This window comes from Alosa alosa, chromosome 7, assembly GCF_017589495.1.
Source record: "Alosa alosa isolate M-15738 ecotype Scorff River chromosome 7, AALO_Geno_1.1, whole genome shotgun sequence".
NCBI lineage: Eukaryota > Metazoa > Chordata > Actinopteri > Clupeiformes > Clupeidae > Alosa > Alosa alosa.
In genome coordinates, this window is record NC_063195.1 from 20500120 (window position 1) to 20522164 (window position 22045).

Below are 22045 nucleotides of genomic sequence, written 5' to 3' on the forward strand. Positions count from 1 at the left end.
GTGTGTGTGTGTGTGTGTGTGTGTGTGTGTGTGTGTGTGAGTGAGTGAGAGAGAGAGTGAGAGAATAGTGCTCTTTATTAGAAGGTAGCTGTGAATGTGTGTCAGTGGGCTCATAAATGGTCAGGTTAGTGGAGCAGGCAGCCGCAGTGGAAGAGGGAGTAGCCCCCTTTCCACTCGCTCACATCTGAGCAGCAACATCTGTCTTTCTCTTTTGGTGGAAAAGAGAGGGAATGATAAATACAGAGGTGTATGTCAGAGAGAAAGAAAGATAGAAGGATAGATAGATATATAAATGTGTAAATAGAGAAACAGATCGATAATGAAAGAAAAATATACAAATAAATAAATACAGAACAGAGAGAGAGAGAGAGAGAGAGAGAGAGAGAGAGAGAGAGAGAGAGAGAGAGAGCAGGAGAGTTAAGTGGCCCCAGGATCAAAAGCACCTCTAGTGTGGTACAAATGGACTCAGAATTGAATTTCAAATCCTTAATTCAGGAAACACACACACACAAACACATGTTGAGACACACTCTCACACACCCAAGGCATGCAATCCTAACGATGTAAGCAATTTTGGGCCTCTCCTGCTTTAATTAGTATCTGTCCTCTGAGAGAGGGGGAACAGCTGCTGCTGTGAAGTGTGTGTGTGTCTGTGTGTGTGTGTGTGTGTGGTGTTTTAATGACAGACCAGCTCTCCATATTGGCAGCTCTGGCTCAGTATCTGATCTACTCCGGTTTTCTGGACTAAAATGTGTGTGTGTGTGTGTGTGTGTGTGTGTGTGTGTGTGTGTGTGTGTGTGCGCGTGTGTGTTTTCAGGGCTGTCACATCACCCCACAGGCATCCCATGGATCGACCCTGTTTATATGTGGTTAAAACTGCAGGCAGCGAACCACATCCAGCTGTGTCCATGATTCTGTGTGTGTGGGTATATGTGTGTGTGTGTGTGTGTGTGTGTGTGTGTGTGTGTGTGTGTGAGTATGCGTATGTCTACATTGCCCTTTAATGCATGTCTCCCTTCACCAAAAGTCACTGGGCTAACATGTTGACATGCATGTTTATTTTCCACGTTTGTTTGTTTGTCTACGAAGGGGAGTGCTGTGTGTCCCTTTGCGGCGGCCATCGGGGTTTCGCCTGTTTACTCCTAAGATAGGAGCCAGCTGCTGCTGCTGCCGCACTCTGGGAGACTTCTCCCCACGAGAGAGAGAGAGAGAGAGATAGATAGATGGATACTTCATTGATCCCCCAGGGGAAATTCTCTACTGATACCAATCCAGAGAGGAGAGGAGAAGAGAGGAAAAGAGTGGAGAGAATGGGAAAGGGAGAGGAGAGGAGAGGAGAAAAAAGGAAGGGAGAGAAGAGAAGAGTGGAGAGGAGAAGAGAAGAGTGGAGAGGAGAAGAGAGTGGAGAGGAGGAGAGTGGAGAGGAGAAGAGAGTGGAGAGGAGAAGAGAGTGGAGAGGAGAAGAGTGGAGAGGAGAAGAGAGTGGAGAGGAGAAGAGAGTGGAGAGGAGAAAGAGTGGAGAGGAGAAGAGAGTGGAGAGGACTGAAAGCGTCAGTAGTGTGGAAACTCTGTGATGCAATGAGAAGGGCAGAAGAGAAAGAAGACAAGAGACCGACAAAAAGAGGTCAGTAGACTGACACGGCAACAGAAGACAGACAGAGACAGTGTGTGTGTGTGTGTGGAGATGGAGGAAGAGGATATGCGCGATATACCGCAAAGAGAGTGCGCGTGTCCATTGGAGTTCAATGTTAAGCCCCTTTCAAAGGCAAGCAACATGTGTCTGTGAGTGCACGCATGTATTCATATGCTTATGCGAGCTCCTTAATCTCTGTAGCCTGTGGGTACACACATTTTGTGTGTGTGTCTGTTTAACTATGGCAGCATGTGTGCGTGCGTGTGTGTGTGTGTGTGTGTGCGCATGCTGAAGCATGTTGGGCATCAGCACCCTTAAGCCCCCTCTGAGACCCCCACCAGCTGACCTTTGACCTTTCCTGTTTCCACCAGCATAACGATCTCATGAACCCGCCTACCCCACCCCCCCAACCCACCGCCCCTCCCCCACCTCAAAGCACCCCGACCCCCCATAGCCTTTCAAACAACAAAGGAGGGAACACATAAAAGAATTAAATAAACGAGAAGAAAGAACGGATCTGCTCTCTTTTCAGAGTGTGGCCTGCCATTGAAGCCCCATGCACCGCAGGAGGGGGAGAGAAGGCAGACTTAGATGTGGCACCTGTTGGATAAGGGCCTTGGGCAGGGACCGTTAGCATGTGCTGTACTGGGAACTCCATATGCTGACAGCGGGAGAGCGGAACAATGTTGTCGCTACTGAACTGGGGCTGATGCAACCAACCAAACGTTTGTTGTTTCTTCATGCCTGTGTGTTGTGTGCATTTGTACATTTGTTCGCCTTTGGATTAGAGGACCTTTCTCTCAGGAATGTTCATTTCATCGCCATAAATCTGCAGGCTGAGGCTGAGTCGAACCCTGGAGCCATAGAGTGTGTGTATGTGTGTGTGTGTGTGTGTGTGTGCGCGTGCATGTGTGTAAGTGGAAGATTTGTGTAAAATGGTGAAGTGGGTTGGCACTGCTATATATGCTCCAATGATCCGAATCAACACTGTGTGTGTGTGTGTGTGTGTGCCGAGTCAGAAGCCTGTTCTAAATCAGGCCTTACACACATCCCTGCAGCTATGCCAGTACACTGCTGCACCACCACACCCCAAAACTCCATCCAACCATCACCCCCACACTACCCAAGGACCCTCCAGACATCTCCCACTCCATCACAAAGCTCTAAGGGCTTGAGCAAGCGCGCGTGTGTGTGTGCGTGCGCATGTGTGCGTGCGTGTGTGTGTGTGTGCAACAACAACACTCATGCAATTTGGTCCTAGGCCTTCACGTCACACTTGCCATTTCCACCATTTCTCACTATTCCTGGGTATGATTGCTTCTTCTCATCCCGGAGATGAGGCGCCCATCCTTCAAAACAGAACTGATCTCCACAACAAATCCAGGAGAGAACCAGGTGTGTGTGTGAGTGAGAAAGAGAGAGAGGGGGGGGGGGGAAGGAAAATGTATCAAACAGTGAGAGAGTGAGAGAGATAATGGCGTTTGTGAGAGGAAGAGAGAGAGAGAAAATGAACACTGTTGATCTAATCATGTGTTGTCACTGTTATGCAAACACTAAAACCAGGGCTCCGAACCGGTTAAAGGAACGAAAACGAAAACCAAAAACTAACGGAATTTTACGAGGAGCGGAAACGGAAACGAAAACAAAATGGTCTTCAACTGTTCCGGAACAGAAACATTATTCTGAAATCCACAAAACTGGTTAATAACTTTTTTTTTTTCGTTCTCTATATATTTTATAAAATTTCACAAAAGCATATCCTAAGTGTTCTACTCGTTTCATTGTAGGCGAACAGCCTAATAATTTGATTTCTGCAGTTTGAAAAAAAAAAAACCTTGGACCTTTTTTTGGTCCAAATGTGTATAGACCCTTTCATCAATAAAAACAACAACAATGCTTGAACGTTCTATTTGGGCCCCAATCTACTTCCTCTGCATTAAGATAACATATGGAATGTTAAAAAGGAAGCCTTGTGGGGCCAACTATGATGCTGATAATGGAACTCTCTTGAAAGGGTCCATATTTTGTCTTGCTGTTGTAATGTAACCTATCCGTCTGCCACTTCGGATCTTAGGCCAGCTCGTAGCGTAGGCTACTGAAACTGATTTGTAAATTGTTTGTAGCCTATGCATAAAAGCCTATTTTGCCGGTCCACGCCTTGTCGTTTTAAAGTCGGGATTTGAAATGTTTGCGCAATTATAGCCTATTCTATGTAGAAGAGTTAAGCGGAAATTTGAGATAGGCCTTGTCAGCAACAGACAGGTTCGTTTATAAACAGGGTTGGAATTATAGCGCAAGCCTTTGAAGATCTCCATATGGATAAAACTTAGGCTACAACCAGGTAAGGAGTTTAGCACGTATCCAGAAATATTTTTGATAAGAAATTATTTATAGGCATAGGTTAGGCCTACAGTAAGTCTGTAGGCTATGGGATGGATAGCCCATCTGAATGTTTTTGGATGCCGCCTGTGATTTATTATTTTTGGGCATAGCTACGGTATAGGCTAAATCGAGGGGAAATAATGAGTATGTCTATTCTAAGGTAAAGTCCACAAAAATAGACTTGATAGGCCAGCCAAACACTGCCGGAACTTTAAGAACTAACGATATTTTGCGTTCCGAACCGGTTCAGGACCGATATGTTGGTGGCGGAACGCATGCAAGAACGAAAACGTTAAACATAGGCCTACCTGAACCGTTCGGAATGGAACGTTTGAAAAATAATTTCGTTTTCAAGCCCTGACTAAAACACAGTCATAATCCTGTACCGACGGAAAAGTTTCTTGTCAGAGGACGAGTTCTTAACACATTGCGACATCTAAAAGAAAAATGAGTCCAAATACTCTTTGATTCCAGCCGTGGGGAGAACGATTCTAACACACTGACATTGAAGCACAACTCTGCTAACGAGGCAGTGAAAACAGCAAGCGACACAGGCGGCATTCACTGACATTCTGTAGCCTACCGCAATGCAAGTGACCCTCTCAAGGCTGCCAGTCACGGGCGTGGGCGGACGTCAGTTGCGACATAAATAATTGGAAGTGATGAGCGTGGCCTATTACATTTCCTGTTTGGACTGTTTACTAATTACAAAAATGGAGAATGGATAACAGCAACGGAGGGGAGGCTAGAGGGGAGAGAGAGAATCTGCTGTAGCCTATGCAGCAGCAGCAGCTGCGGCCCGATGGAGATTTCTCCCTCCCCATCTATCCTTCATACAGTCACGTTATCTCTCGCGAATCTAATTAAGACCACAGCCGTTCTTATCGTCATGGTCGGTTGGTTATCTCTACTGGCGACGCGCTACAATAGGTTCAATTAACCTTGAGCTATGCAGGTCATCAGCGAGCTAATAACTTCCATTGTCGCCGAGGAAAACTCCCATACGCCGCAGCTTGTATCTCTCAGCTCCTCATAATGCATGACGAGTGATTTTTATGGCGATAATGTCATTATCGCTTTGGCGGAGTGCTTGGTAACGGCTTTTTGAGTTACCGAGGCGATAGAGAGGGGGCTTGTAAACCACCGCGAAAGTGACTCACGCGCAGGCAAAGGTCAGAGCCGTTGAGAGGAGGCGCGTTAGAAGACAAATGGTTGATGGGGGAAACGACATTGTTTTCTCCTCGTCGAGTCTGGTGATTTATAGGGGCCGCTTCCAAATGGGATTTCTGGCCAACCCTTGAGAAATAACCAACCTTTGCACTGGTAAGGTCATGGAAAGAAATTCCCCTTCTAAAGATAACAGGGGCTCACTGTGAAACTGGTTGAAAAGTCCCTATTCATGCAAAAGGAAGTTGGTCTTTCCTCTCGAAGTATACAGTAGGCCTATGCATACCGTATGCAGTCATTGAGCTTGGAAATACAGAAAAGGCTAAACAGATATGGTTTATAGAGTGTGTGTGTGTGTGTGTGTGTGTGTGTGAGTGAGGGAGAGAGAGAGAGAGACCGAATATGTGTTTGTGTGAGAGAGATGACTGACCAACATTTAATGGGAATGTTGATTTCTTCACCCAAACTTGAGCTAATACAAGCCAGAGTGCCTGAAGTTCCAGGGGACACATAATTGCTCCCGCTGAATTTGTCCACAATCATTTTCTGTGTATGTGTGCAACTGTGCATGCATGAGTTTGCACGAGCGTGCATGTGGTGCACTCATTGTGGTTCAACAGACTCCACTTTTTTGTGCTGAGGATGAAGGGCTTATTGAGTACAGTCTAGAATTAAATCTGACTTGATTACATCAACCTTCACCAACAACCCTTTTTGTGTTAGTAGCTCTTAAACACACACACAGAGTTTCCTTTCAAAAACCCTAGGATCCAGGTGTTATCACCTACACCAACACCCTTAATTCTCTGGAACTCCAGACTCTTAATGGAGTCTGACTCTTAAAGGTAACTGAAGGCCCCCACACTCTCCTGTCTAAACTGAGGTAGGATATAGCTCTTTTTGTTGTGCTATACAGCACATGTGGTTGGATTTTGACTTGCATGGTATCCTAACCACATTCGAGCGAAACTGACTAACACTCGCAAGTAGTTAGGACTTGGCGTCACAGATGACGTATGCATAAGTCTTTTCTGCATGACCCAGCTACAGTATGTGCACTCCATAGCATTGTGTTGGTGCCACCAGTTGCTACACCAGTTAACCCACTAGATATCCCACACATGCATAGCACATCACATACCGGTACATTAAAACTACCAGTGGAGATCATCTTATGCTGCTTTTTATTTGTCTTGTAAATCATCGTACACCCACTCGTACAACATGAAGGAATGAGTGGCTATAGGAACGCGTTTCGCTAGTCAGGAACGCTAGTCATTGTTATTGTTTTGTGCTACATGTAGCCTCTAGCTAAACGTCTGGAAAACAAATTGTTACATTGTATTGCAGGCACAGCAAAACCGTGCAATGCATGAATTGGTGACCGGATTGAAGCAGCAATGTAATCTAGTGTGTAAGAGCATTACATCAACATTAACATGACCAACACAGTACATATGCAAAAAAATACCCCTGAAAGCTGGGTAATTTACACTTTCCAACTCGGGCGGCGGATTTACGATACAAATAGAAAGCACGGTAACCATGTGCAACGACGGTGGGGGGTGGGGGCTTTCCTTCAGAGTTGTCAAAACAAAACTAGCTCTGAGCAGCTGTGGTTGAGGCGAAAGACGAAAGCACTTGGCCTTTTGGATTTCACTCGAACCAAAAACCATCAACCTCCACAGCCCTCTTCGCCCTAACCAACCGGCAACCTCTGATCTGACCTGGCATTTCACCGCGCTAACCGACGGCAGTGGAGAAGGAGGAGGAGAAGCAGGGTTGTGGATAACCACTTCCCTGATGGACGGTTGCTGATGGGTGACAGAGCTGTGAGGGACAGGTGGCATTTCAATTTCATTCTTTTTTTTTTATCATTCATTCTTTTTTCTGTCTTTCTTTCTTTGGCTCCCCATCTGAAGGTTCAAGGCAGTGAATTGAAGTAGGTTTGTGGGCTGTGAACGCGACCGTGATTTTGGAGCAGTTGGTGTACGAGTGGTGTGTGTATGTGCGTAAGCACGTATGTGTGTATACATAGTGTGTGTGTGTGTGTTCGTCTTTTTAATCAGTGACAGCCATTTCCTGCCCCTACAATCACACCCATCATTTTCCGCCTCGGCTGCCTCTAATTCAGCAGGTTAGTGTGGGCCACCTCTGTCTGCTGCGCCACGATAAGGCTTCCCATCAACCCACCGCTACATTACCGGGGGCATGTGTGTGTGTGTGTGTGTGTGTGTGTGTGTGACAGAGACAGAGAATGTACAGAATGTGACAGGGACAGAGTATGTCTGATAGAAGAAAAAATGTGTGTGTGTGTGTTCGTGTGTGTGTGTGTGTGTAGAGTGTACATAAGAGAGAGAGGAGAAACACACAGACAATTGATAAATGCAAAGACAGAGAGGGTGATCACACAGGCTTGATCTTGATTACATGGAACAATAAATAGTCAAGACAAAGAATAGGGGACATGCACTACTGTATACAACATTCAAGGTGCCTGCGTGTGTGTGTGTGTGTGTGTTTCGGAGTAGAGGAGATAAAGATGGACCAAATGCCATACAGATAAATGCAAAGACAGAGAGGGTGATCACACAGGCTTGATCTTGATTACATGGAACAATAAATAGTCAAGACAAAGAATAGGGGACATGCACTACTGTATACAACATTCAAGGCGCCTGTGTGTGTGTGTGTGTGTTTCGGAGTAGAGGAGATAAAGATGGACCAAATGCCATACAGATAAATGCAAAGACAGAGAAGGTGATGATTACACAGGCTTGATCTTGATTACATGGTACAACAAATAGTCAAGACAAAGAATAGGTGACATGCACTACTGTATACAACATTCAAGGCGCCTGTGTGTGTATGTATGTGTGTGTGTGTGGGGGGGTGTGTGTGTGTGTGTTTCAGAGTAGAGGAGATAAGGATGGACCAAATGCCATACAGAAGCAAAAACAAGTCAGAAAAGTATGTAGATGGAAGAGTGAGAAGAAAGGAGCCCGACAGAAGCAGACGGGCCGGCGGGTGGGCCGTGGCCTCGAGATGGTAGGCTGCCCCGGGGTCTCCACTCGGTCGTGTTGCTGCACGGCCCCCGCCACCCTAAGGCCTTTCCTATTGAGATGTCACTTTCGCTACGGTGAGGATCAGGAATGCAACGGGTCGGCTAATCCACAACCACAACCCCTCTCCTCCTCCTCCACCACCATTCTCTCTCTCTCTCTCCTCTCTCTCTCTCTCTCTCTCTCTCTCAGACAGGGTGGGGCGGAAAAGTGGAGGGGTCATCTGGGCGGACGTCTTTGGAGCCACCGGTGCCTTGAGCAGAGTAAACTCCCTTCCTCTCTCTTTCTTTCTCTCTCCCTCCCCACACACACACACACGACCCGGGGTCGGGTTAAGGCCCCTGTAGAGCCCTCTAGGCGTATAGGAGTCACTGCAGGTTATCAGATCCTGGAAGCCCTCTCAGGTTAGGAAGGGTTAATCCTTCTACTATGCCTGCCCTCAATGGCAACTTTAGGGGAGAGGCAGTGTATGCCTGTGTGTGTATGTTTGTGTGTATTGTGTATGCATGCATGCATGTCAGTCTCTCTCTGTGCGTGTGTGTGTGTGTGTATGCATGCGTTTGGAGTGGGAGCTTTGGGAGAGACGCTGAGGTGAGGACATCTTAAAAAGCGGATGAAATTGGTGAGGCGAAAATCCTTAAGCTGCATGGGCTCACATAGAGTTTTCTTTAGTAAGGGCTAGTCCTCCGGGCCGCCAGTGCCAAGCCGACATGGAGCTAATAGTGGCTCGGGCCCAGACGGCAGTAGGGTCACCTGACAGCGTTTACGGAAGCGGCCTCCATATCTCCGTGAGAAGGGTGTGTGTGTGTGTTTCTCCGTGAGAAGGGTGTGTGTGTGTGTGTTTGGGTGGGTGGGTGGGGGTGTAAGCCACTCTACCACCCAAACAAAGACAAAGAGAGGTTTTTAAGCGCCTTGCAACGATTTTAATTTGCGCTGCGATTGACGTAACTGGGTCAGCTGTCTGACCCCTCCACCCCAGACACACACACACACACACACACTACTTATCCGCACTGAGAGTCCAGTGGGCCTCCCATTCTGGTGACACGGAAGCTTCTATTAGCAAGAACAATACCACTCCTTCACACACACCCCTCAAACAGGGGGGCATGGTGATTTTACCTCCCCCAACGCCACATCCAAACACCAACAGTCCATCTGTCAACACCTACTGTGAATGATTGGGGGTAATGTGCCATACTGTAACACTATATTATGACATAGGACCCCTTCTCTATAACCTGGAAAATCCAGAGTTCTCGCAAGAGCACAATTTGAATTGTCTCAATGAGTAATGATGCACGTTACTTTTCCCACTTGGTGCCGCCCCCCTCGAATTGGGCCATTACATTATTCGTGTCCAGACCCTTAATCTTTGTAGATTACCAGGGTCTGGAATCTCCAGGCTACCTTCTCTATGCTCTTAGAGGCATAGTCTGTGATTCCACTCATCCACCTTCTACTTAACTGAGAAATTAACTCAGCTCGGACCCAGCCATAGCCCTAACCAATTTCTCATACCACTGCTATGCAGACGACACACAGCTCTATCTGTCCTTTCCACCTGACGACCCCCTGGTTTCAGCACGGATCTCAGATTGCCTTTCAGACATAGCTACATGGATGAAGGCACACCACCTCCAGCTGAACCTCTCAAAGACTGAACTGCTGGTCATCCCAGCTAAACCTACCATACACCACTTACATCAACATCAAATTTGACTCCCTGTCTGTTTCACCCCACCAGGACTGCAAGAAATCTAGGAGTTGTTCTCGACAACCAACTAAACTTCTCAGATCATGTTGCCTCAGTCGCCCGGTCATGCCGTTTTCGCGACTCTACAACATCACGGAAAATCAGGACTTACTTGACTCAAGATGCTACCCAACTTCTGGTTCAGGCAATAGTCATCTCACGCGACTCGACTACTGCAATGCCCCTCCTGACAGGTCTCCCAGCCTGCGCAGTGAAACCACTTCAGATGATCCAGAACGCGGCGGGCGCCCTGGTCTACAACCAACCCAAAAGGGCACATGTTACCCCGCTGCTCATCCAGCTACACTGGCTACCTATGGCTGCCCCGCGATCAAATTCAAGTCTCTAACGCTTGCCTACAAAGTAGTCTCCGGTTCTGCTCCCACCTACTTGAATGCCCTCATACAGACTTACACTACCTCCAGACCGCTGCGCTCCTCTGACGAACGACGTCTAGCTCTACCACCATGCACTCAAGCCAATCCAAACTTTTCATCTGTTGTTCCTCGTTGGTGGAACACACTGCCAGTTCCTACAAGGGCAGGGACATCCTTTCCACTTTCAAAAAACTCCTGAAGACCCAGCTCTTTAGAGAACATCTACTCATAGCAACACTTACAACAAGTCTTACTGAACCTAGCACTCACCAGCCGTTAAACTGACAAGTAACTGTTAAAATACAGCACTCACCGACGACTTATTCTTACTGTACTCTAATGTGTTTTTTTTTTTTTTTTTTTAAACTGTCCTAAAATTGTGAGAATTGTTCTAAAACTTTTACTGTTTACCATGTTGTTAGTCGCTTTGGTTAAAAAAGCGTCAGCCAAATGTAATGTAATGTAATGTAATTTCAACCAAACAACATGTTGCTTCTGGGTGTACTGTGGTTGGCCAGGGAGCTCAAATATCAACGACAACAACCTTTCACCAGAGTCATGGACTGTGGTCCTCTTAGGACATTTTACGTTCTACTGGCATCTCAACAGAATCATGTTTTTTTTTTGTTTTTTTTAGTTAGCCACAAAGTCAGGACAAGCCAACCAATTAAATCAAGGGTAGCGATGTCATGGTTACAAAGTTTTCAGTTTAGAAGATTCCAACATATCCGTCGGCAGTTTGGATATATTAATTAAAATGATTGACGTGACATTCTAGTGACTTCTTAACCCTGCAACAAGTTCTTGCACAACAATTCCCATGACACACACACACACACACACACACACAGGCGCAATCTATGATCAGAATCATCACGGTTGTTTTGAGTGTGAGCAAACATGACCCTGTGTGTGTGTGTGAGAGGGAGTCGTTACGACAAGTTGACGTCACATCACATATCATCCATGTAGAACGAAGAACGAGACTCGAAACAGCTCACAATGGGAATACAGAGAAGCCTTACTTAATCACCCATGGAAACGATTGATCGGCATTCATATGATTGGCATTCACACAGTGGAAACAAAACACAGACAGACACAAACACACAAACACATGCCAGTGACTGGATAGTCAGGGGGGCAGTGATTGTAATGTATTTGTGTGTGTGTGTGTGTGTGTGTGTGTGTGTGTGTGTGTGTGTGTGTGTGTGTGTGTGTGTGGGGGGGGTGAATGTAGGCCACACTGACTGTGGTTTCACAGTTCATTGACTATACAGTTGAGGAGGGATGAGCCGCAGTATGGAAACCAGTGCGAGCCAAGCAAACAGTCGACCAAGTATCAAAGCCACAAGTGATGAGTTGGAGGAGGAAGGCTAGGCATGACTGCTCTCAACTGACAACGGTGTTCATCCAGCATTAGACATACACACGCACACACCCACCCGCGTGCACACACACAGACACAATCTGCACACAACTAGGCTTCCCAGACACATTAAGGGCAGACCAAACACGGTGTATATAAATATCATAAATATCAGTCATTCAGTCACACACAGATTTTGATTGTGTGTGTGTGTGTGTGTGTGTGTGTGTGTGTGTGTGTGTGTGTGTGTGTGTGTGTGTGTGTGTGTGTGTGTGTGTGTGTGTGTGTGTGAGTGAGAGAGAGAGAGAGAGAGAGAGAGAGAGAGAGAGAGCCATTCTACAACATTGACCACACAGTCATTGGTTTAGAAACACCTCAGTGCTCCTGCACCCATAATCATCTGTGGCAGACACCAAAGATAAACAGGAGACAACCCAGACCGCTGATCTCTGCGGCTCTGACCCAATGGTGGACGGCCGCCAGACAATGGCCAGTGCAAATCACCGTTGCAGAAATGACAACACACTATTTTTTTAAAACACTCACTTGATGAATCAACGGCACAGGCGAAAATAAAAAAAGAATTTCAACATGACAATTAAAAGGTGTAACATTTTTTTTTGACACACTCCCTCGGACCAGTTTAGGCAGGTCTCTCAAGGTGCGAACTTCACTCCACGCCACTGCCTCTCCATGGGGCAAATGTGTTGAGCAACAAAAGAGAGCATTCACCAGGCCTAACCCACAGATCCTGCTCTGTGTGTTGTGTGTGTGTGTGTATGGATTTATGGATTTCTCTTATGAGTGCGTATGTGTTGTTTGTTTAGTGCCTGAACACGCCCCCGTGGCAACCATCGCCAGGGGAACACACCAGCCCTGTTTCCACAAAACAACACAGGTGTCAACCCCAACTCTGTGGTCTGACAGAGCTCACAGAACTCATTATTTTCCCCTCTCTCTTCTTTTTTATGACAAATACACCCATCAAGCCTGATTAGTAACACTGTGCCGCGTACACCCCCCCCCCAACACCACAACACCACACACACCCAGGTGCAAAAGAAAGATGTACCAGCGCGGGGAAGGTGGCATTCAGCCCAGAGGTCTACTCTGTCTTTATTCGGCTTGACCTCCGGAAATGAAAACCAGAAAAAAAAGAGGGGAAAGAGAGAGGGGTTAAAAAAAAAAAGCTGTCAAAGCGTCTTTTAAGGGTCTAGAAAAGCCCTGTATAAATTAAGTGTATTGTTGTCAAGCTTTGCCTTGGGTTGCATGGGAGGCATTTTTATTTTAATGAATGTGAATGTGGTCGTGATGTCTGGTCACTAAACGAGGAGAGACAGAGGCTAGGTAAATTAAAGTGGGGGTGGTGGTGTGGAGGAGGAGGTGGAGGTTGGTTTCAAAGCACCTCTTGAGAATCTGCTTCTGTGCTCCCTCGTATTTGATTTGATGTTCCCGCTTTGAAATGGAGCACTCTGGAAACCAAAGGGTCTACTTAGGAAGCGCAACAGGCCCTCCGGTCCGCTGTTACCCACTGGCAGGTTCAAAGTGGACCGGGAAACAGAAGAAGAAGAAAGAGGAAGAGGAGGAGGAGGAGGAGGAAGGGAAAAAAACAACCCTGCAGAAGGATGGCGGTCTTTCAGTCTGCGCTTTGAGGGAAGAATACTTTTCATCAACCCCTCTCCTGCAGCCACACCACCACTTTCACCTCCTCCATCTCTACCCCTCAGTGAGATCTGTATAGTGTATAGAGTGTGTATGTGACTGTGTGTATGTGTGTAAGAGAAAGAGAGAGGGAGAAGGAGGAAGAAACCTATTTGTTACATTTTATTTTTGCGTAGGAGATCAAAGGGGGGTTGAGTTGGCCACCGTGGGTGAAAACGAAATCTGAGGCAGACACACTCCACTGGTCTAATGTCATAGCTGTTGCAGTTTTAAATATTGAAGGGGTTGTCAGCCAGCGTTTCCTCCACAAAGCAGATGGAGGGAAATAGGGGAAGGGAACATTCCATTGAGGAATAAAAAGGGGGAAGGGAGCGAGTGAGCAAGAGAGACAGATAGACATGGAGGGAGAGAGAGGGGGGGTAGAGGGAGAGACAGAGAGAGAGAGAGGAGATCGAGAGAGAGAGGGAGAGAGAGGGGGGGTAGAGGGAGAGACAGAGAGAGAGAGAGAGGAGATCGAGAGAGAGAGGGAGAGAGAGTGTAAGAGTGTGAAAAAATAGGGAGCCAGAAAGACAGAAATTCAGCTAAAAGGGTCGGCTTTTGATGCTTTTTTCTCTCTCTTCTTTTACTACAACACAGAGGGGTTGAGGCAGATGGAATACGAAGGGACTCTGTACAGTGATGGATGAGAAAGCTACATCTGTGAGGATGATCTGTACACACTCATACAGCAAGCACCATGCTGTGAACAAACTGAAGAGCAGAGAGAGAGGGAGAGAGCATGATATTCTGGGTGGCACGAGCTAGAGATATAAAGTAGCTGACAGATGACCGTAACATTAAAATACGACCTGCGGGTCTAAACTGCTTTTGGTTCAGCGATGGTACGGTGAAGGCAGCAAGCAGCCAGGGCTACTGTTTGACAGAGATTCCTCGATGTAAACTCATGGAAACACACTAAACAGCACTGCACTACAAGCAGTGGGGGCAGGAAAAGCAAAGAAAGATAGAGAGATAAATAAACAGGATGGATGGAGGAACAGAGAGACAGACTAAAGGGCCATTCACACCAGGAATGATTACTTTAACAATAAAGACCAAAACAACAGTTTGAAATATTGCTCTAGCTAATATGAATGAAGTCCACACCGCATACTAAAACAATAACGACATAAGTAACGATGACATCGAGGATCACTTTCAGAGCGATTTTGCTAATCGATTAAAAAAGCAAATCAGAATCCATCGAATTTTAGACATCACATTTATCAACATGAAGAGACCCTCTCTTGCAAATTAAAAAAAAAAAAAACATGAAGAGACCCACACTCTCCTTATCATTGGCCAGTCAGTGTGGACTCTCACATTGACATAGTCACTGTTGTCTTTATAGTTATCGCTCCTGGCGTGAGAGGCCCTTAAGACTAGGAGTGGCTCTAAAGCTGGAGTGGAGTGGAGAGGGGAAGAGCCAGGTGGGGTGCAGGGCCGGGGTGCATGCAGGCGCGGGCGATGGTGTCAGGTGTCAAGACAGATGGCGGAGAGCTTCTGGTAGGGCTTTGCCAGGAGCTCCGCACACTCTCCAGGGCCTCAGTGCTGCTAGGCAGAGAGAGAGGGAATCAGAGAGAGAGAGAGAGAGAGAGAGAGAGGGGGAGAGAGAAAGAAAGAGCAAGCAGGCAAGGGAGAGGGAGAGATAAAAATGGAGAGAGACAAGACAGCGGGAGATTGCGAGGAATCAACAGAGACAGAGACAAACAGCGAGAGGGAAGAGAAGAGAAGAGAGGGGGGCATAGATACAGGGACCGATAAAAAGATGCATGAATGGATACAGGAAAGGATGGACGGATGGATGGATTATCACAAAGGGAGCGGAAAAATGAAATGACTGACATTGAGCTTAATGAGTGTGATTTGGGACTTGGTGTAGAACAGCTGGACGTTGAATCCACTGTCTCACCATCCTGTCAAATTAGATTTCAAATGGCAAGTAGGTCCACACGTTGAACATGGTGCTCTGAAAATGGCTAACCACTGCTATCTCTACCTAACTGCAAGGTAGAACTCAAATAGTGCTGTGTCTGAACATAAGCTTTTCTTTTCTCCCTGTGGAAAATCTGGATCAAGGACTCGTTGTGTATTAATCGCAGCTTAGCATTTAAACGCTTTGGCTCTCTAACTCTTAGCTTCTACAAAAGAGGAGGAAGAGGACTTTTTTTTAATTCACTCGCTCTTGGTCTTGGCCCAGGTGCAGAGGGGCATCTCACCTGATGCCAGCTCAAAAACAAAGAGTACTGACTGTACTGTACCCTCTCCTCTCCTCTCCTCTCCTCTCTTCTCCTGTGCCGACTAGTTCTGGGCCAGTGTCTCAACCAGGAAAAAAAGCAACAAACAAATCGGCATGCTAGCCTACTGACATGATGTCAGTGCTCAAAGCAGATCCTCTCATCTTGCTGCTTCTGACGATGCAAACTAGGCCCCCTTGGTATTACAACACTTACTACCATATGGAAATCAGGGCAGGCTCGGCGGGCTGTGATGTGAAATGTGACATATGGCATCCTGTGCAGGGTTAACAGATCGGAAGTCAATAAGGTAATAACAAGGTACGAGTTGGGCGATCACACAGTCTAACTCGGGCGACTGAGCTGTATAAACAAATAATGAGATAAGTACGTAAGACGTGTTTTTCAGCTTTCCAACTGGCACGGCACGGTTGAGCGAGCACACAGATGAGCCTTGCAACTGACGTACAGTAGGCGAACGACGCAGACGGACTAGCCCTCGGATCAGCACTAAAACAAACAGGCCTGTGACTAATGGGACCGTGGTTATAAACACGTCTGTTTTGGTCCGTGCACTTCTCATCCCCCTCTCTAGTCAAACCAAACCGCCTGATGCCAGCGGGAAAAAAAAAAAAAAAAACACCAGTACACTTTCGACCAGGTGATTCATGTTGGATGTCACCGGAGTCGGTGGAGTGGATGCGAGCAGGTACGATCGCGCTGACATTAGCCATTTCAGCTGTCGACTGAGATAAGGAGCCCAGCCTGTATTAATGCTCTCCCCTCCTCTCCTCTCCTGGCTTAGGACAGGAAAGGATGCATATCCCTCGGCACAAAGTGTACAGCCTTTGCCAGATGATTCCAGATCTCTTTAATCTTCATCAGCACAGAAGAAGACAGAAAGCTAATAGATCAGCTCAGTAGCAAAGGTAATATGCCTTCACCAAGAGGCTCTGTCTTAACCTCAGTAGCAGACAGGGCTTTATTGTTAAGTGCCTAGCCACTCGTTCTAAACGCTCTTTACTTAAAGGCTAATTAACTTGCTAACACAGAGACAGTGACTGTGGGCCTATGCCAGGGAAGTCATCCACCTCAACTTCCTCAGAGGGTTTGGAGGGAGGATGAGAGAGAATTATGGAAGCAGATGGGGATTTTGAGATGGTAGCGTTAGAGGTAAGGTGGCAGAGGGAGTTGGCGCACATGTGCACAGATTAATTAGTCACTGACTAATTTTTGACCTCAGTGATGCGGTCAGTCGAGGGGTTAAGCGCAAAGATTCATCCCCTCGCCACGCAAAACACCCGAGGGCACTCTAGGCCAGGCCTAGCCAACGCTGTGCTGGGACCTACGAAAGCCCAGGAACGCGTGACGACAAACAAACAAAACAACCCACGGCACAACCGTAAGCACGGCAACAGGAACAGAGCGCTGCTTCCTGTCGGCAGACGGCGAGCGGCCCTTGGCCGGCGTTTTCGGCACAGGCAGTAGCAGATGGCTCGGCATAATCCGCCGCCGGGACCTGTGCATTCCCTCCGCCACCAGATACTCTACCCCACCGGCTGGAAGGAGGACAAACACACACACACACACACACACACAAACACACACACACACACACACACACACTTCTGGACTGATCCAACTCAAGACTGCTCCTGATGTAAGACCTGAAACCTTACCCACTCAAAACAAGAAGATGGCAGATCTAAAACCTCAAATGGTCACTTGAGCTGAATTCCATACGGGGGCTTATGTCATACAGGTTCTGTTATCCAACCCAGTGATGACCGAGTCTTTAAACCAAATATGCTCTTTAGAAATAGTCATTCAGTAATGACAGTGTTTCCCATACATTGACTTATTCGTGGCGGCCCACCACAATATCAACATTGACCACCACACAATGATTTTCCAGGTGGTACTAAATTGTGCTTGAATCTGATTAGCATCATAACCACGCTGCGCTAATTTGTTAAAAACTGTTGCATTCAAGTTAATTCTGCAAACCTACCACCACAAATAGAATTAAATTCTCTGGGAAACACTGAATGAATATGTCAGATAAGCCCCCGAAGATGAATGGGAAAGGACTTTTAATTAACACTTGGAGCCTGAGGTGAGATTCGTTATGTACCTTCACATTGTTGACGTGCAAGTGATAAGAGGTCCTCAATGGGGCCTTGTGTAATTCATACTGGAGTGAGTTTCTGCAGTTGCGCTGGCAAAGCAAGCTGTTGCCAACATGCAGGACAGGACGTCCACACACCTGGGCCGCACAGACAGGAAGACTGGGCACAATCATTGTGGTGTGAAATGTTCAATGAAGGGTTTTTTTTTTTTTTTTTTTGGGGTTAGATAAATAAACGTGTCAAACATGTCAGAAAGAGGGACTGATAACTTCACCTCTTCTCTCTCCATTTCTCCCCATTTCTCTCTCGGGTCGGGTCGCCCAGAGCCAACGGACCCGCGCCAGATTGGATCCGGATCCGGGGGCAGGCCGAGCCGCGAGCTAGGCGGTGGCGGAGGAGCTTATGTGCACACACACATTGTATAATTGGAGCTAATAGGGGAAGAAATTAAATCCCAGTGCCTCTTTTTTCATATTCAAGTCCCTCCAAATAAGGTCAACAGGATGCTTCTCTCTCGGGACTCGGGATGCCCCGGCACTCCTACATTTTTTTTTTTCTTCTCTAAACAACTTTGGCCCAAAACGCCCAAAGGAACCATGGAGAGGAGGCGACACACTCTTGCCTTTTAAATATTTCACATGGAGGGTGCTCAGTTGGTGTAGTGCATTTGGATATGTGAGTGAGAGAGAGAGAAAGAGGTGCACCACTCGTATGTTGGCTGAGAAACAAGGTGCGACAAGACAGAGTAACAAGGGATGGATGGGAAGTGAAAGAAGGGATAGAAAGAAAGAAATGAATGAGAGAGGAGAGAAAATGTGATGGAACATAAAGGAGAGAGTGAAGAAACAAAACAAATACCCTATAGGAGGTTAGAGAGAGGGAGATGGGGGAGAGATAGAGAGAGGGAGGGAGAGAGAGAGAGAGGGAGAACGCCTGGAGGAGATAGAATCTGAAAGGGCGTGTGGGAGAGACCACATTCACTGACTCATGCTCAGAGAAGGAAATGGCCAATGATGCATGTTTCAGAGAGCTTTGATCTCGTAAATGAGAGATGGAGAGTGAGGGGGAAGTACAAGAGGGAAGAGACTCTGCACCCCCGCCCCCAACTCCTCTCACTTGTAAGCTTGCCATTTCCCAAAATCTGCCGTTCCATTATTACACATACAGAGCTATAGACCCTTTCAACAATAAAAACAAAAACAATGCTTGAACGTTCTATTTGGTTCCCAATCTACTTCCTCTGCATTAAGATAACATATGGAATGTTAAAAAGGAAGCCTTGTGGGGCCAACTATGATGCTGATAATGAAACTCTCTTGAAAGGGTCTATACAGACAGACAGATAGACAGACAGACAACCAGAGAGCTAGACAGAGATCAACGAGGCACGCAGACAGAGAGACAGACCGACCGCAGCAGCCTTCGGCTAATAACACCTTACTTCTGCATTAAAATAGCTCAGCTAAGAACCCTCCAGTGCAACATAATGCAATCCAACACAATAGAGAAAGCCCCATGCTACTGCTTCTCCTTCGTAGCTGAGGTGCCTACTGCCGTGCCTCAGAGCAAACGGTGAGAGGCTTAATTAGTCTCATTCAGTCAAGACAAGCATTGTGGCTCCCTGCTGGGCCTTTGCCTGGGAGAGTTTCTCACAGTGCTGACAGGTGCTTTCCACTGGGGTGGGAGGCATTAATCTCCAGACAAAACACACACACGCACACACACACACACTCTCTCTCTCACACACACACACACACACACACACACCGGCCTCAGGCTTGTTGTTTCGCTCGGAGGTGACAATACAGAGGGCATTGATTCGCGCCCTCGGAGGGAGCTGGGATGCCCGTCAACCGGCTGCGTGCCGTCAGGAAGTGGCGGCATTCGTCTTTTGAGAGCCACCCAGGACGTCCACCCAAACCCCCACCCCCTCTCACACACACACACACACACAGACAGCCCCCTACTCTCCTGACTGAAGACAGAAAAGTTTGGAAAAATAACAGCTATTCAATCTATTGTGTTGATTGCTTATCTATTTAGAAGAAAAACATTTCCATGTCTTGCCATCACTTCAGATTTTTGGAAGCAGACTGATGGCATATCCATTGGCAGTTCTAGCTGTGATAAGCAATATCCACATGCACATATATAATCAGGCTTTTGCCAAAAACCATAACCAGTGTCCAGCTGTTATGGGCAACTGAATATTTGAAATGTTTACTAACTCAGCTATGATTAGATCTGAAAACAGACATATCCAGTTCTCCCATCACTCTCTTTGTTTCCCCCTGGTAGCCTCATTACCTGCATCCTCATGTTACACTGAGATCCTGAAAACTCCATTCCTCACTTAAAGCTCATCTCAGCCTCTGACTTCTCCGAGTCCAAGGCTCACTCTGAAACGTCAGAAGGTCCAACAATGCCCAAGATGTTAAACAATACAAACTGCATGGGGACAGGTGTAAACATAAGGCAGACTATGTTTTTTGTTTAGGGTAAATGTCACACGAATTCGGGTTTACTGCAGCTCTAAATAAACTAGTCTTTGCATGTCTAAAGTGAAAGGGGTAAAAAAAAAGAACGCAAAGGAAATAGGCCACCTTCCGAGCTCGCGGTGATGAATGGCGAATTGGAGCGCACGGGAAGGGACAATATTTCCAGCCGTCTTAGATAAAGACCTTGTGTTCCTGACTCACGCAGTTCCTTATGGGCGTCTCGTAAAACAGGCAGTGAATCAGAATGCTTTGTATGGAATTAAACAACGCGAGCAGTCACCACACTCGCTGGGAAACTTGGACTCATGAACGGAACCTCCGTGAGCACAAGAATTAGCAGGAGCACCATACCGGTGAGGGTAAATAGTCCCAGATTTTCAGAGGCTTTCTGCCAAGATGATGGAGGCAACAGCTGGCTGTCAAGGTTACCTCTCAAAGAAGAAGAAAAAAAAGCCATAGAGAACTTTCTTTTTCTCTTTAAACCGTCACAAATGTACCGAGACGAATCCATTTCAGACCATGGGCTGGGTTTTCAACGTCGCTGAGTAATGAGGTCTTGGGGAAAGGCTAATCTCCATTAATGACAACACTTTCAGCGCTAAGATGAACTAAACAAATCAGCTATTGCAACCGCAGTTTAAAGCAAACCATCGAAGATCATTCACAGTCTCTTTATAAAAATAAAAAAACTACCCAAATGCAAGTTATTACCAGCGTCCTCAACCAAGCACCCACATATCCCAACAACTCCCTCTATTGTTAATGTCACTTTGTCCGCACTCTTGATCTTAACACAAACACGTATGCTGTGTTGATTTGGATGCGTAACGTGCGCTTTTGTTTGTTTTTAAAAAGTGTGTAGATGTGAAAATATTAGCCCATGAAAATGTAGAGTATCCTATAGTAAACTGATCGCAAGTACGCTGTTGAACAAAACAACTCATGCAACTTAAATGTAGGCGTATAAAAACTGTCACCTGCACAGCCAACTACCTCAAATACAAAGTTGTACAATTGTCACATTTAAGTGCACAATTACCACTCAAAAACAAACACAAAGTGCCTTTGGTCCAAAGAGGTTACTTCAACGTAACTGCGTTGGGCATTAGGTAGGCTACACTGTCGCGTTGTCCAGCGCTGTGGTGACTACGTTTCGGAAAGTTAGGGGAAACGTAAAATGACTTCAAACACAAAGAAAAAACGGCACATTTTGCTCGGTTACTTGCGAGCAACTTTGTCCTACCTGTTATTCTGTAAGCGGCATATCCCATGCTATCCGAAAGTACGAGTTTAGTAATCCTAGCCGGAGCTCCGGAGAGCAAACAATGAACCACTTAATTTCCCCAGACGGTGTAGTTCTCAGTAGCACCACATATCAACGAAACCGTGCTTTTCCTTGCGCTGACAGCACCGGTAGAAAAGCCCGCCCATGTTTCACGCTGATTGGCTCTCGTGTCGACGGACCCCTGTAATAAGCTTTTTGCTGGTTTTCTTTGCTGTCAGTCATTGCTTAAACATTTACTCAGCCACAACAAGCGCTGGAGAGGGAAGCAGGATTGATACAAGTAATTGGCCGTGTTGTAATTGCACATTCTTTGAAATCAAATTGGCACCAATTCAGGCACGTTTAACCTCATACAATGAGAACGGTTTGGGCCCAACAATTTTTTTTAAAATTGGTACGCTAGTGGCCTCCTCCGGTGGCAGGGTGCGGTGAACGTGTCTCCAGTGTCT

At 46.6% G+C, this 22045-nt stretch overlaps 1 protein-coding gene across 1 annotated transcript in view; it reads right to left on the reverse strand.

Moving 5' to 3' along the window:
• The window catches only part of sipa1l2 (signal-induced proliferation-associated 1 like 2), a 109257-nt gene extending 87580 nt beyond the window's left edge, over positions 1-21677 (reverse strand). Inside the window, exon 1 of the mRNA XM_048248997.1 lies at positions 21555-21677. The gene's annotated coding sequence lies outside the window, so the exon portion shown is untranslated. The remainder of the gene's footprint in view (positions 1-21554) is intronic.
• Between the last annotated feature and the right edge of the window lie 368 nt (positions 21678-22045).